General features: G+C 36.4%; 1 pseudogene; it reads right to left on the reverse strand.

Moving 5' to 3' along the window:
* Positions 1-6,515: 6,515 nt before the first annotated feature.
* Positions 6,516-9,735, reverse strand: LOC129394474 (histone-lysine N-methyltransferase SETMAR-like; annotated as a pseudogene).
* Positions 9,736-12,404: the final 2,669 nt, after the last annotated feature.

A 12,404-nucleotide genomic window follows, 5' to 3' on the forward strand; every position in this document is an offset into this window, starting at 1 on the left:
TGCTGGAGTAAAATCCTTTAAAAATATATTCTGTTCTGTGGAAATATTTTCATTGCCTCCTTTTGGTTTGTGTTTGTTTGTTCATGCATCTTTAATGAGATGAGGAGTACTTTGCAGCCATGCTGCATAATTTTCTAAATTATCACAGGTTAATTTATTCCTGAATCACCCAGAAGTTCTGGACAAAGAAATGCCTTCAGCAAGTAACGTCAGGCACCTTCTAGAGAAGAGTACGTGGAGGGACCAAGTGGAAGCTTCTTCCCATCTTTTTTTCTCTAGGGCCTTCAACTTTTCAATTCAATCCCTTCCCTGCCTTAGTTTGTAGAAGCTTCTTTCGAAGTCTTCTCTCCATGCTCAACTCTTGTTTCATCATTACAGTCTATTTAGCACAGAGCAACCAAGGTGATTCTTTTAAAGCAAATCTAAATACATAAACCACTTGTCCAAAATCCTTCCAGAGCTTCCAATTTCAGTTACAATAAAGTCCAAAGGCTTGACCTTGACCTCCGGCGCCCCACGTAATCTGCCCTCTGCTTCTCCAGTACCGCTCTCACTCCCACACTGTGCCCACTCAGCAACAGCCACACTGGCCTGCTGGCTCCTTCTTCACTTGCCAAATATTCTCTCACCTCAAAGCATTGGCTTCTTTCTGCCTCAAACAATTTTCCCTTAGCTATTTCCACAGCCGTTTCCCTCACATTATTCAAGTCTCATATTATCTCATCAAGGAGGCCTTCCCCCAAATTTTCTGTATCCTTACATTATTTATATATTTTTTCATAGTACCAATTGCTACCTAACATTGCATTGCATATTTATTTACCTATTTAGAAAATATTCTGCCCTAGAATATAAACTTGAAGTCAGGAAATTTGTGTATTAGCGACTGCTCTATTCTCAATATCTAGAATAATGACTTCATATAGTAAGAACTCAATAAATATATGTCAAACACATGAAATGAATCAGCAAATAATATCTCAGTTTCGGGGGCTATCATTTTGCATTTCTCTCAGGATATTCTAATGGGAGGGTATATAGGGTAAATGAGGATGCAACAAGCCAGTTGGTATCTAAGCCTAAAATTTTTCGTAACATCAAATTCAATTTCAGAATTACTTAAACTACAACTAAATAACTGTACACTTGGAGCTAACCAAGTTTTTTAGTTGATGGCATTCTTATATAGAGCAAACTTTTGTTGAGTATTATCTATGTACCAGGCACATCATATAGAAGGTACCTTGGACCCATACTGGGAAAGCAAATATGGAAAATGTACAATTGGTTTTCTCAAGGGACTCATAGTTTAGTATCAGTAGTAGTTTATTTTAGTAGTAGTTTACTTTGTGGTGATACTTTTATTTGAGAAATAAAGAAAGGAAGGAAAGGAGAAAGGAAGGGACCAGCCTATGTTATTCTGTAAGAAGGATTTATAGATAGGGTAGGAAAAGAGTTCAAATTAGGAAAGAAATTGAAAATGTATGACATCAGCTTTTAGAAAGGTCTTGTCACATACTATCTAGACAATGTTTTGTTTTTGTGTGGCATGAGAATAATTTTTATTAGATATAATATTTTATAAATGAATATTTGCCAATTATACGAATCTTGTCTACCTATATCCTCTTCAAGTAAAATTTCATGTTTCCTGAAATGACCCTAATAACTTCTAGAATAAGTTGTGATATATAAGAACATGTAGCTACTATTTCTAATGGTGATCACTCATCAGTTTCTTACCCACTGATAAAGGAACAGGAAATGTGATCATTTCATGTCTCAGTCATAAAGGTGCTTATATTATTTTAATTACTTGTTAACATTTTTTATCAAGGTTTCAATTTTTAATAGAAAAAATTTTTCTGGTTTACTTTTTGTTTTTTATTTTCAGTTTCTAAGATACCATTTAGCATACAGTGCACATATTACTCATTCTAAAGCATGTAAGTATCTCACCTCCCTAGCCTCACCCTTCTGAATGTATGTTTTGAAAACAGATCAACTTTAGCATTTCTTACCATGAAAAACATCATAAATGGATAAAATTATAATGTAACTTTAGCCTAAATTCTGTTGTTTTCCATTCTTTAATATGACTTACAAAACCTGACCAGGTCTATCGTCTATTTTATTATCCTAGACCAGTAGAATTGAGCATCAACCCTCTTTAGGACTTGGCAGTCTAGATGACTGATGAAAAAACCAAATGTGAGTTCCTTTTGTGGTTAACGATATTGCTATATTTCTATACCATCTGTTGCCTCTTTTCCTGGAAAAAAAGAACCCATCTCTTCTTAATCTTCAAGGAGATCATTCTTAAAATTTGTTGGATGGTCTATATTACTAAACTTCACTTCTGTGTCCTTATATTCCCAGAGCCAATCATTTCTATGGAATTAGAGCCCCTAAGACTATAGGAAATTCATTTACTATCTCGCTTAAGATGAAAAGTAAATCCTGTAAGTTCGTTTTTGTTTGTTATTTGGTTCTGGATTTTTAGCTTCGTATTCTGTATCTTTTTAATGCAATAAGCTAATCCGCTGTGTGAAACTGGTTCCTATTTGGCTATATACTGAAATAAAATAAAAATTTTATTACTTTGAAGTAAATCTCTCCTGGAAGGCTTTTCAGAATTGTTCACTAATTAATAAATGTTAGTTTCTGAAATTGCAGTGAGTACCCAAATACATATTAACACTCTTATTTTCATCATAATGGTCTTTTGAAATAGGCATGCATGATATTCTGTAAGCAGGGCTGAGCATATTAAGTTATTTTAGAAGAGGTAGGAATTGATTTATTAAGCAAATATTTATTAAACCTAAATTCTACAGTAATTCACATGACATTAAGCATGAAGTAATAGTTGATGGAGAATGCTAGTATGGCTGCCAACAGAAAAGCATACATAGAGTTTTCAGCAATGTACAGCCATTCCAGAAGGATATAAGCAAAACAGAAAAACAGTATGAACACACCACATTATAGAAAACCAAAATCTTTTACACGAATTAACTATTGGGGGACAATTCTTTATAAGTCTCTCACATTTCTACATGCCTGTTAAGCAAGGACACTAACTGCCCTTTTATTCTTATTTTAATATATTTATTTATTTATTTTGAGATGGAGTCTCACTCTGTCACCAGGCTGGAGTGCAGTGGAGCTATCTCGGCTCACTGCAACATCCGTCTCCCAGGTTCAAGCGATTCTCCCGCCTCAGCCTCCTGAATAGCTGGGACTACAGGCAAACGCCACCACGCTGGGCTAATTTTAGTATTTTTAGTAGAGGTGGGGTTTCACCATGTTGGCCAGGATGGTCTTGATCTCTTGACCTCGTGATCCGCCTGCCTCAGTCTCCCAAAGTGCTGGGATTTCAGGCGTGAGCCACTGCGCCCAGCCCTGCCCTTTTATTCTTAACTGTCTTTCCAAGGATGTTTATGTAGCAAAAGGCCTTGGAAGTTAAAGATAGTGTTCCTCTCAGGAGCAAGGAGCAGGTTTGCTTAGTGTTCAACATAATAAAGGTAATTTCTCCTTCTGAAACAAACATCAGGCAGGTTTGCTTACTGCCGATTATGAAAGATTCTAGTTACCTAACTTAGGGCTCCTCAGCCATGAAACAAAAATTACTGCATAATTTTTCATTTAGAAAATTACATAAGGCCCTCTGCTTCATCTCACAGGACATGAGAGCACAGAAGAAACTGATGTAAACATGAAGCTCATACTGCTTTCTGTGCCGTGAGCAATAAAACCCTTTGTCTCTGACCAAAGAATCTCATGTCTTGTTAAAATCCACAAAACTATGCCAAGTTTGTTACCTTGCAAGTAGGGTGAAAATCTTTCATCCTTAACAGTTCTTGACATTAATTGATATATATCCAATATTTACAGTTTTAATAAACACCACTAGAAAATAGCCCTTAACTGCCCTAATTGTTGATAGGGGATTTAGAAGTCACAATTAATTGTTCTTGGAAACTCCGTGGAAGCTTGCTATCAATTCATGGAAGAAGAAAATCAGAGTATCATGCCCCATTGTGGAGCCTGAATTTATACTACTTGCTTGGTCTGAAAGTCTTATGTAAGAGTGTTTGTATTTTTGAAAGGAGATAATAGAGAGAATAGGCAAGATATCATAAATCATAAGACAGTAGCTAAAAATTTTCCAGAATTCAAGGAAAATGAGAAATTAAAAATGAAGGAAGCATGTTGAATCGCAGCTTCATTTGATGTCTCTCACTTTGCCACAGCACACAGGCAATTTTTCAGTTTCTTAATCCATTTATGCCTAGTGTTCCATTATTGGAACACTAAGCTTGTGGGAGTTATTTATATCCTACTGTGCAAGGTCATTGCCAAGGTCTGATTTTTCACACACAAAATTTGCAACCTCAGCATAAATTTAAATATACCAAGCTCTGTTGCACTCTCAGGTACTCTGCATGTATATTTCTCTCCTATCTGCCTGGAATGTTATTATCTTTGCTTTTTATAGTGGGCCTTTGCCCATACTTTGAGTTAAGTGATACCTCCTTTAAAACTTCTTATCTGACCACTTTATTTAAAATAGCCTCTTTTTGCTTATTCTCCACTAGTCGTTTTGTTTATTTCCATGGGTTATGGTTACTTTAGTGATTTATGCATATATTTGTTATTGTTGTCTCTCTTGGTGAGAGATGTCTTATATTCACAGGCTCCATTGTATCCCTCTTGTCCAGCACAAGCCTAGCATGTAGAAAGCCCTCAAGAAATATTTGTTGATTGATAAATAAATTAAAGAATGTAAGCACTTAATTGATTTGAACATAAATATAAAATTAAATATGTAATTACAGTTATAAACTTATTACTTATATTTTATATAAAACTATAAGATGGTTGAAAAAGAAAATTCCTTTTTAACAGACTGTGACAACATATTAAAATAATAATTCTAACAAAGCCAATTGGTAGCAGGAAGTTATCAAGAGAAATAGCATAAGTGGGATAATTTCAATAGAAATAGTTTTATTTCTGAGTTGATAATTTAAAAAATATAAATGTAGGCATATTATTGGTAATTAAACAGCTAACTCCCAAACAGAACTCAAAACAGATACCTGCTTTCTAAATTAAGACAGTTACATAAGCACACACACACACACACACACACACACACACCCTAAATATGAATGAATATGATTATATAGCAAAATGTAGGAATAAAAGAAAATAGTAATACAGCACTAAAACTACAAAATAAGACCAGAAAAAAAGCAGCTAACATTGTATAGACAGAATAGGCTATTAAAAAGAATTAATTCTTTAAAATTGAGTCAAAGAACAAAACTCAACTATGTATTATCTAGGAAGCAGTTCTAAAATAAAATAACCCAGAATATTTAAAAGTGAAAGAATGAGCAAGAATATAGCAGAGCCATGATACTAATATTACACAAAGAAATATTCCAGGCAAAAACATTACATTAAAGAATCAATTTTATGTAGCTATAACTCTCAAGACTCTTTATCTACCAAACAATATAGATCTTGAAAATAAAAATTTCTAGGAAATATTAAACATGGAACTCTTAGTAAAAGATATAAGGAAAGCAAGAAAAATTAATTAGTAATATAAATGGGTAAATTAAAAGATTGAAAGACTGATAAGTAAATCCAGAGCTGGCTATATGACTCTCCTCCAAAAAGAAAATAATGATAGTAGAATAAGATAAATTATCGGGTAACCTAATTAAGAAAAAATAAATAAATATAAGAAAATTAAAAGAATTAGAATACTTTTGTAAAAAGATTGCTAACAAGCTCAAATAGTTTAATGAAATCTTCATAGAAGAAATGAATGGTTAAAATGAGTCAAAGAAGTTGAGAAAGTTGAGGAAGCCCTCAAAACTAAGAAAACTACTTATTTAAAGACTACCACTCCAAGAAGGATTCAAAAATGATTTTTTTTGAGACATGGTCTCACTCTGATGCCCAGCCTTGAGTGCAGTGGCACCATCACAGTTTACTGCAGCCTTGCCTTCCCAGGTTCAAATGATCTTCCTGCCTCAGCCTCCCGAGTAGGTGAGACTACAGGCATGTGCAACCATGCTTGGCTAATTTTTGTATCTTTTGTAGAGACAGGATCTGGCTATATTGCCCAGGCTAGTCTTGAACTCCTGGCTTCAAGCAATCCTCCCACTTTGGCCTCCCAAAGTGCTGGGATTACACACGTAAGCCACTGAGCTAAATTTTTAAATATCGTTATTAAATAGATTATCCTTATGGTGTTTTTCCAAATCACTGAGAAAGTTAAATCACTCTTGATTATATGATTCTATATAAATTATTAGAATTTAGGACCAAGGAGTACACTAAAATAATGATACACCATGACCTAGAAAGGTTTACTCAGATTTAACTAAGGTGATCATATAATTTATTGGTTACACCAGAATCTTTATCGTGAAAGAGGTGGCTATTAATAATTACTCTTTCATATCCAACAATCAACCCATAAGAAATTGGTATTTGCTCCAAATTCAAAATGTGAACAGAATCCAATCCAGTCATTTTTCCATATTATTCTTATTTCAACTTTGTCTGAACCACATTAAGCTCTCTCCTAGTTTCCTACAATAGTCCCTAACTGCTCCAGTTTTTGTTGTCTTTACAATTGAGCAGCAAGGCAAATCCTTTTAAAATGTACATCAGACCTGATGCAGTGGCTCACATCTGTAATCCCAGCACTTTGGGAGGCCAAGGCAGGTGGGTAGCTTGAGCTTAGGAGCTCAAGACCAGTTTGGGCAACATGGCAAAAATACAAAAAATACAAAAATTAGTCAGGCACAGTGGTGACCACCTACAGTCCCAGCTACTCGGGAGGCTGAAGTGGGAGGATCACTTGAGCCTGGGAGGTGGAGGTTGCAGTGAGCTAAGGTTGCACCACTACACCCCAGGCTGGGCAACAGAGTGAGACCCTGACTTGAAACAAACAAACAAACAAACAACAACAACACAAAACTACAACAGATTATAGCCCTTTCTGTTCAGAACTCTCTGAAGCCTTCCTATATAACTTACAGTAAAAGTCAAAGTCCCTTTGACCAATAAAGTTCAATATTATTTAACCCCCTCCTCCTGATTTCTAACATCACTTCTCTCCCTCTAGTTCACTCCACTCCACCTACACTCATAACCTCACTGTTCTTTGAACTTACGAGTTAATTTCCTGTTTTAGGGTCTTAGCAGTGGCTTTCTCTCTGTCTAGAATGCTTTCCCCACAATTATCAGCCTGACTTATTGGGCTTATTAGGATGTCAGCTTCAAGGCTTTGTATGAATGTCACCTTCTAAATGAGGTTCCCTTTCAACTCTATCTAAATTACATCCACTCACCCCAACTGCACCACCCTACCTGAATTTTCTTATCTATTTATTTTCTCCTTTGTTACTTACAACGTTCTAAAATGTTATTTATTTACTTATATGTATTGTTTATTTTTGTCTGTAGCTACTAGATTGGTGCAAATGTAATTGCAGTTTTGGACTATGAATTTTAAATTAAGCTGAAACACATCTTTATTAATCAAAATAGGAACCATTACAACCAACACATTTTGGCCAATAAGAAATACGTTTATTTATTCCTGTAGTGTCAAAATCCATGCTTTGGGATTTGATGAACTCTTGGAAAGCATTTTCTGCATCCTGCTGGTTATGGAAGCATTTTCCCTGTAAAAAGTTGTCAAGATACTTAAAGAAGTGGTAGTCAGTTGGCAAGAGGTCAGGTGAATATGGTGGATAAGGCAAAACTTCATAGCACAATTCGTTTAACTTTTGAAGCATTGGTTGTGAGACCTGCAATCGAGCATTGTCATGGAGAAAAATTGGGCTCTTTCTGTTGACCAGTGCTGGCTGCAGGCATTGCTGTTTGTGGCGCATCTCATCAATTTGCTGAGCATGCTTCTCAGATGTAATGGTTTTACCAGGATTCAGAAAGCTGTAGTGGATTAGACCAGCAGCAGACCACTGAACAATGTCCATGACCTTTTTTTGGTGCATGTTTGGCTTTGAGAAGTGCTTTGGAGTTTCTTCTCCATCCAGCCACTGAGCTGGTCGTCACTGGTTATTGTATAAAATCCACTTTTTGTCACACGTCACAACCGATTGAGAAATGGTTCATTGTTTTTGTGTAGAATAAGAGATGACACTTCCAAACAACTTTTTTGATTTTCACTCAGCTCATGAGGCACCCACTTATCGAGCTTTTTCACCTTTCCAATTTGCTTCAAATGCTAAATGACTGTAGAATGGTTGACATTGAGTTCTTCGGCAACTTCTTGTATAGTTGTAAGAGGATCAGCTTCAGTGACTGCTCTTGATTGGTTGTTGTCAACTTCCAATGGATGGCCACTATCCTCCTTATCTTCAAGGCTCTCGTCTCCTTTGTAAAAATTCTTGAACCACCACTGCACTGTATGTTTGTTAGCAGCTCCTGGGCCAAATAGGTTGTTGATGCTGAGAGTTGTCTCCACTGATTTACGACCCATTTTGAACTTAACAAGAAAATTTTAACTTAAGAAAATCACTCACATTTGCTTTTTGTCTAACATCATTTCCATAGTCTAAAATAAATACAAAATAAACAGCAAGTAATAAGTCATTAGCAAAAAAAAAAGTGAGAAATGACCATTAAAATGATGTATAACATAACCACTTTTATTTAAGAATGTGTTTCAATATCAAATGTCAAATTTCAACAATGCAAAAACTGCAATTACTTTTGCATCAACCTAATACAAGGATGTAAGTACCTCAAGGCCACAATTTCTTTCCCTTTTTTTCTCTTTTGTTCTCTTTGTTCTTTTTGGCTCACATTAGATGGTCAATAAGTAGTGTTGAATTAGTGGATAAGAGTTAAACATTTTCTCCTGAAAATTTTCTATAATTTCAATTTGACTCATTATATAGATTCTGGTTGTGAACATATTATTCAGTTTTCTCAAAGACCTGTCTGATAACTCCAGTATCTAGATCTCCTATGGGTCTGTTTCTACTGTCCATTATTTCAGACATTCCTGTTCTTTCTCTGTATGCCCTGCTATTTTTTATTGAAGATCTATCTGACCTTTTCTTACGAAAAAAATTGCAGAAGTAATTTGAGTTGCTAGATGATGTTACCTTCCTCCAGAAAAGATTTACCTTTGCCCTTGGTAGGCAGTTACATGAGAGAGGCAGAGTACTTTCTTTTAGGAAGTGAACTGATTCAAAACTAAACTTCAGTCTTTATGAGAGCTGGTCTTTTTTGGATAGCCATTACTCGGAAATATTGCCCTTCACAGGTCCCAGCTGAAAGACTGGAGTATTTTTTCATGCCCTTCCTCCTTGGCAAGTCCTGAACTCTAATTTTTAGCCTGCTGAGCACCACAAGGTTGCCCGAAGTTCTTTTCAGTTATCCAGCCTCTCAAATACCTTGCTGGAAAAAGCAGAATTGAATATCGGGTTCATCTACCTGCACTCCCCTACTCTTTAGGATTTTAGCTCTCTAAATCATTTCTTCCCTGGTATCACTCAAATGCTATTCAACTTTTCTAGACTTTTTTTTTCTTATAGCAAGAAGTTTGAATGATATAAGGTAATCACCATACTGGAAGCAGGATGTCCCAAGATTTACTGGCTATTCACTAGAAATCTTTGCATAAGAACACTTTACATAAATTTTAAATAATGCATTAAATGTGAATCAGCTATTTCCAACAAATTTGTTTCCTGCTTTTATAAAACCATACATTTAAATATTTCTTTAAACACTTAAATCAAGATATTATTTATATAAAGATGATTTACCAGATTATAAGTGCTAAAATTATTTTTCCCTCATTGGAAAAATAAGTAAGCATCAGCCCTCATGAAACAAGTTTTTAAAGTCAATAAAAGAAACTTTATACTCGCATATGACACATACCATCTTCATAATAGTAGACCATGTACTGCAGAGGAACATTTCACAATGTATATTCTAATCTTAAGAGATATCTTATCACACCACTTGCCCCTCCCTCTCCAAAAAAAAGCTTATGTTCAGCTATGTTTGGGAATTTCTACATATATGTACCTAGCTTGGGGACATGGGTTATGTTTGCATTTTAAATGTTCTGAAGTGTTATACTTTAAAGATTTGCTTTAAAAAAACAAACAAACAAATTTTTCTACCTTATTTAAGAAGATAACTTTTTAAAAAAATATTTACTGGCATCCCAAGGAAGTGGTTTTCCGTGGGACATTCTTTAGGTAACTCTGTTCTGGAGGAAACAGAAAAATATAACATAGAGTCTCTATCTTCAAGGGATTTTTAATTAGTTGGAGAGAAAAATATATTCATATTAATTAACCTGGAATATAGAATTCAACTCACTTTACAAGAAACCAGCACAAAAGAAGTCATAAGAAGTCATGATTAAAGGCGAACCTGATTACCCAGTCCTTTGTGATCAAGTAGGGCATAGTACTAAAATATCAAAATCCATGCCAGGGTTTAACTCAATTAGCATTAAGAATATGCAACAATGAATGTCAAGTCTCTGAGGCCAAATAATAGGAGAATAATCCTTAAAAATTGCAGTGCTGAAATAATGTTGTTTGCCTACCAAGGGTCACAGTATTTTTTATTTATTAACTTGGAAGGTTTAGGGTGCTTTCTGCAAATCTAGTGCAATAAAAATGAAAGCCATTAAAATAGTCTTGCTTCCCTGGGTAACAAACCCTGGACATTACAAGATATTCAAAAATAACACACAACAGGCTTTTCTTATATTTTTCTCATTAACTTTTTAAAGCCTCCTGACTTTGTGGAATCACTGCAGTAAGTTCTAAGTGATGTATAAAATGGAAAAGAAAATGTAGGCTATCCTGACTTCCTCCTGGGCAAGAACACACCTGGGTTTTGTTTGTTGGTTGGTTTTGTTTTTAGCTAAATTACTGTCAGCATTGTTATTTGCTTCTATACAAACATTTTAAAGAAACAGAACAGCCACACAAACATGCACTAGGGAAACACATAAAATCAAAATTTCAGCATTCATTCGGATCACAACACATTTTACCTACTCTGATCTGGTATTTCTAGCTTTTATTATCTGTTCTCTCTCTCTCTCTCTTCCTCCCTCCCTCCCTCATTTTCTCCCTGTCTTTCTCCATCACCTCACAAATCAGATACTCCCTCGGCCATCCACAGGCCTAAGTGGTCAAGCTTGCTTTATAACCAATCCTTTGCCAAGGGATGGGATTGGAGAGTCTCTGAAACAGAAAGAGAAAAGAATTTCCATGTTGGAACCAAAACAGTGGCATCATAGGCTATCTCTTCATTACTTATGATTCAAGACAAGAATCTCCATCATGGTATTTGTGATTTCATAAATATTGATATTCATTGTCTTCCATGAAATAAAAATGCATTTTGCCTCTTGATGTGTATAGCAGTTAGCTAATTATAGAACTTTAAGGGACAGGTGGTGATAGTGACAGGAGGCAGACAAATCCTAGACAGATGGGGCAGGTCCCCAGTAAAACCCCACCTTCTATTCAAAAACAGCCTGAAGGCTGAAAGGCTAGACTGCTGGTTCTGGATGAAACCCGCAACCCAGAGTGAGAACGTCTGTTCCTGTTTGCCCACCCTTTCCTGATTGGTTCTTTTTGAATAATGCTTTTTAAATAACAGAATGTTGCCTTTTTTAATACTACCTATGGCCTGCCCCTCCCCTTTCTTTGTCCATAAAAACCCCACTCTCAGCCACACTGGGAGAGACACCACCTGACTTCGGGTGGCTGTCCACCTGTGCATCCCCTCTCTGCTGAGAGGTGTTTTGTCACTCAATAAAATTCTTCTCCCCCTTCCTCACTCTTAGATTGTCAGCATATTCTCATTATTCTTGGACATGGGACAAGAGCTTGGGACCCACCAAACATGGGTACAGACAAGGCTGTAATATCATGGCCCTCTGCCCTTTGCCAGTGGAGGGCGGCCACCCCATGCAATGAAAGCGTGGCAGGGTTGAGCCAGCCTTGGAGCTGTAGACACCAGAGCAGGGCAAAGGGCTGACAGAGCTGTTAACATGCCGCCATCTGTTGGGGTGTGGATGGAAGGACTAAAAGAGCTAATTAGAATGCTGTAACATCCCCTCTGGGCTTTAGGGTCATGTGCACCCCTGCCTAGGCATCACTATGTCTCCCTATTCTGGATGCTGGGGTATACCACAGGAGTGGCTTGTGATATGCCTGGTCCGGCTGCAAGCACCACGCAGAGCCTGCTCCTGTGCCAGCACTTGGAGTGCCCACTTGGGCCACACACTTGCTTCCTGACACACCCACTCCTGCCAGGAGCTGAGAGTGCAGTTGTGGTGGCTGTGGGATCAATGCCAG

Source organism: Pan paniscus, chromosome 19 (assembly GCF_029289425.2).
Source record: "Pan paniscus chromosome 19, NHGRI_mPanPan1-v2.0_pri, whole genome shotgun sequence".
NCBI classification, from domain to species: Eukaryota; Metazoa; Chordata; class Mammalia; order Primates; family Hominidae; genus Pan; species Pan paniscus.